Genomic DNA, 4,805 nt, shown 5'->3' on the forward strand with positions numbered 1-4,805 from the left:
GGCTCAGGGGCCGGGCCGGGCCCCCCCGGGCTCCGTCCCCCTCCCTCCCGCCGCCCCCCCCCGGGCTCCATCCCCCCTCCCGCCGCCGCCGCCGGCTGTCCCCGCCGCCCCGCTCCCGCCGCCGGTGCGGGGGTCCCGGCGGTCCCGGCGCTCGGGCCGGGCTGCGGCGGCGTTTCCCGGCTGGGGGGAAGGTCCTGACCCCCTACCCGGAGCGCAGCGGCCGGGCCCGGGCCCGGGCCCGGGGAGCCAGTGTCCGCCCCGGAGGGGTCCCGGCGCCCCCCCAGACCCCCCCGGCCGCGGCGGGCGGTGCCGGGGCAGCGACATGGGAACATTCTTGGCGATCTTTGGCGCGCAGCCTCTCCAGGGAAAGAGCTGCTGGTCAGAAAAAGACAAGGAGGACTTTTCAGTCTGGGGGCTGGGTTTTATTTTTAAAGCCCATGTAAAAATAATGCACATAAAGATTTGTGCCTGCTTGCAGGCCCAGAAGGCAGAGGGGTGAGCAGGAGCTGGGACATTTTCTCAGGCAGCCTCAAGCAGCCCTGCCGAATAGCTGCGGCTGAAGTAAGAGCAGCACTACTGAATTCTTTGTCCTGGGAATCGCCTTCTTGCCAGCTAAAACGTGACCTCTGGTATCACAGTGTCAGCTACAGCATTCTGCTGGGCCCGACTGAGAAAAGAAAACAAGGGTCTGCTAATTACAGTAATCACAAGAACCTGGTTCTTGTCAACCTCCAAACCAAGCAATGATCAAAACCGTCACAGCTGCTGCCCGCCTCGTCCCTCCTCATCCCAGCCTTCTCCCAAAAGCACCCTGTGCTGTCAGAGGCCACCACCTCCCCGCGAGTGTCAGCACAAGGTGCTGGCAGCCCCAGTGATGGTCTGTGCCCTGTCCCTGGACACGCTGCACCTCTGCGTGGGACCACGTACCGTCACCTCACCGAGCAGCCGCCTCCCTTGGCGGAAAAGTAGGGACACCAAGAAAGCAAACTTGCAGGAGAGAACTGTCTGTTCTTTCTGTGCAGGCACTGCCTCTGGCTCGCGGGGGCAGGAGTAATGGATTGCTTGCTTTAGGGCCTGGAGACAGAGAAACCAGGAGGGCAGGAAACAGAAACATTTCTGCTTCTTCTGGAGAAGAGGTAAATGCAGGCACTGCTTCCAGGGAAAGTAACCAAAGGTGGTGTTGCCTCATCAGCTTCTTGCTTAAACCCCTCCGTGCTGCCACCTTTGCTGTCCCTGATGGCAGAGGCCAGTGGGAGAGCTCCAACAGGGAGCACACAGATACTGGGAGGTCAGGGCTTTCGGGCTCATTCTCCAGCCCTGTTTTCAGCCATGTCTGTTCTTATTGCCGCTCATAAGTGATAATCTTTCTCTGAAACCTACAGCTGCCTGTCTTACCCCAAATATTTGGAATACCTGCCCTGAACGAGGACTGCAGCAGCCTCTCCTGCACATCGCTCGTCCCAGGCTCCGTCTGTTTGCTCCCTGACTGGAGGCAGCCGGTTGTAACTGAGCTGTCCCTGGACAGACCCACAATGCGATTCATTGTCATGTCAGACTTTATACCTCGGCAGCAATGCCCTCCCCTTCCTCTCAGCAGTTCATCCCTCTTGTGTTTCAAACTCTTCCAGGCAGGGGCAGTACTCATCACAGTCCCTCTGTTGAACTTAACGCAATGCAATCATATTTATATTGTATTTGCATGAGAGGTCAGGGCCGATAATCGGACAGGGGAGGCAACCTCTGCCCCAGCGGACTCACAGACTGTGGAACACAGACAAAACTGAGAAGACAGCAATCACCGTGATTGAAGTACCGGGTGCAGGATCACAGGAATGATCCTCAAGTTTAACCCCTGAACTGCTGATGACAGCCCCAGGCCTCTGTGGCAAAGTGCATCTTAAATACAGTGATGATTTTAAATTGCTCGTCTCCTAATTAACACACCTAAAACTTATTACCCCTACTGTTGCCACAGTCTGATGCCAGGCACCTAATTTAACTTCCCAAGCTAAAAGCCTTATTCCCTTGCTCGGTACATCATTGATGTAGAAATGTAGATCCCATTTTGCCTAGAAGTGCCTCCAGAAGATGCCCATAACTGCTGCCTACCCTGAGGTGGCCTCTGGAAAGCCCTTCCCTCCTGCACGGGCCACAGAGGGAGTCAAGGCTTCCAGCTTTGGCTCTGTTAGAGATGCCTGCATTACACAGCATAACTACTGTCCTTCTGATTCCTCTTTAAAAGATTCCAAACTCCCCAGAACATACTTAGATACTTCTAAGTTTTCTTAGATACTTCTACCAGTCAGTTCTTCCAGGGACTGTGTGTGGAAAGTGAGGGCAGAAGCAAATCAAATTCTATTTTATTTTCAAAAAGGGAGACTACAAAGAGATGTCTGTCCTCCGTGGCATCTGTCTCAAGCCTCACATCTGGGGTGGGAAGATTCGTACGAGTGGAAGGGCACTTTGGCCCAGCATAAGTTGGTTCCCTGCAGCACATTCCCGAGCTGCACACCGAACCCAGATGAACATGATTTAAGTGGCCGGGCTTCCATCTCCTCACCTTGGGAACTGCTGCCAGGGTTTTACAGATCTTGCTGCTAGGACATTTTTCTAACTGGGTTTCAATCTTAAATGTCCTTTTGCACAGTTTCATCTCATTGGTTTCAGATAGAAGCTAAAATTAAAAAGAACGACCTGAATTGAAGCCAAGGGAAATGCATTAAGTTATGTTTGCAGAGCACATCGAGAGAACAGGACAAAATGTCCTTGGGAGGACAAAGAAATTGATGGTTAATAATTTATCTCATGGTGCAGACACCAAAGAAGTTTTACAAGGGCTGTGAAGTCAGCGTGTGTAACCTTACAGTGCAGACCTGTGAAGTGATCGCAGGGATCGAGGTGGCTCAAGGCATGAGGTTCTGGGTGCACGTGTAGATCCTGGGAGGCACCGAGCAGCCCCGAGTCTCAACACAGTCGGAAGGTCTCCTCCAGCGCCGGGCACCCACGTGGGAATCTTCTGGGCCTGCTGGCTTGCTGGATGCACACAGCGAGGGGGTAACTTTTAGGAGCAGGGCACATTGATCTACGTATCTGACAAACATTGTTTAATTGTATGGGAGTTAAACAGTACAGGGGGAATCGCAGTGGTCACTCCAGTGGAATTGTATTGCTATTCTGAACCCTGGGCAGAAGATCCGGAGGTTCTGGGATCCAGCAACCCCTGACAGTGGCTGTGATTGTCCCACATACATTTGGCAAAAAAAAAAGAGAGCTTTAAACTGATTTAATCTTTCCTGCTTTTTGTAATAATCAAGTTCAGATGAGAGTCATGCTGCGGATGGAAGGAACAGTCCAGGTCAGCAGGCCCCAGTATCCGTCAGGAGAGAGAAGTAAGAAGATGGTTAAAGAGGAGAGATTTGACCAGGGTGATGAAAGATGACAAAAAAGTGAATGCCAAAACTGAACAAAGACAAATTAAACAGAGCAGGGATTTCTCAGTGAGTGGAGAGCAGCAAAGCAAAGTCTAAACATGCTGGAACATCGGACCAGTCCCAAACCTCAAACCATCTGGGGCGCTGCCAGAGGTTTTCCTTTGACAGCTTCAGCTGCCACGGGGGAGGAACTGGGCAGCCGTTGCAGATGAGGATCCAGATATCCTCACAGCAGGTACAGCACAGATGGCTGAGCTCCATATCTTCTAGGTAACACATTGGAGTCCTCACGGGAGTAACATGTATAACAAATGAGGTCACCAGGACTAATATTATTACAAAAAATTCCACAGGAATTGATCACTTTGAGCCATAATGATAACAGAGTGTTGGTTAGCACATTATCTCTCAAGCCTCCCATCCCTCTGGCACTCGCTTGTAGGCCAGTTTCTTGGGATGGGGCATGGACTGTTTTCTTTCAAAAGAAAGCAAGCTTTTCTTTCAAAAGAAGCAGACTTATTTAGTCTGATTGAGGTTTACTCTCAGGTAGGTCAGGCTTTTGTAGTGTAAGCCATTCCAAAACTGCAGTATGATATATTTTTGTAAGATTTTGTGTTGGGTTTCTTTTCCTTCTTTCTATGCAAAATACTGTCAGAACCCTGGGAAAGTTCCCCCACCAGGCTTCTGGCTTTGAGATAAATGTAATCGTTTTATAAAAACACACACTTACATAGCTTACAGCAGCCTGGTGCTGGATGTAGTTTGCCATAAATCACACCACCTCACTGCCATACCAAGTCTAAAACACAATGAAAGAAACATCTTGGTGAATGTCCCTCTTAATTTTTGTTCTTCAACAGCAGGAAACTCAAGTGAAAGTTTTCTATTAGTCCTCACACCAAAAAAAGCATGTGAGATCTCCAGATAAAGGTTTTCCTGAACTAATAGTCCATAAGATGAACATATATCAATAAGCATAAACTCTTATGACAATGAGAGGGAAAACCCATGAGGCTGCTGGTGTGCATGTGTGTGAGGTGGGTCGGTCTGGTAGCGGCGCTGACTTCCAGCACTCTGCCTGCTGCGGGATGGCTGACAGGCTGACAGGAGGAATGAGAGAAAGAAAAAGAAAGAGAATGAGAGCCTTGACCAAGCTCCTGGAAATCAGAGCACTTGTTAGGTGAGTCGCGCATCATGATGCAGGTTGAAGTCAGGTTAGTGGCAGTGGTTTACCCACCGGCTATTTTTCTCAATCTGGCTATCCCAGAATAGCCGCTGTGCTACAGTTTCCCATACAAAAGCTGCCTCTGTTGGTCACATGTAGTAAGCAGGAAACCAGCAGGGAAGAGTGAAGATTCCGCAAAAATTCCTCCT

At 50.6% G+C, this 4,805-nt stretch overlaps 1 long non-coding RNA gene across 1 annotated transcript; it reads right to left on the reverse strand.

Annotated features, from left to right (window-relative positions):
* Positions 1–400: 400 nt before the first annotated feature.
* Positions 401–1,857, reverse strand: LOC141927773 (uncharacterized). Its single transcript, XR_012624579.1, has 2 exons — positions 928–1,857; positions 401–667 (listed from the first exon to the last, which is right to left on the reverse strand). It is a non-coding gene; the product is annotated as an uncharacterized LOC141927773 (long non-coding RNA).
* Between the last annotated feature and the right edge of the window lie 2,948 nt (positions 1,858–4,805).

Source organism: Strix aluco, chromosome 10, assembly GCF_031877795.1.
Source record: "Strix aluco isolate bStrAlu1 chromosome 10, bStrAlu1.hap1, whole genome shotgun sequence".
In the NCBI taxonomy this organism is placed as follows: Eukaryota; Metazoa; Chordata; class Aves; order Strigiformes; family Strigidae; genus Strix; species Strix aluco.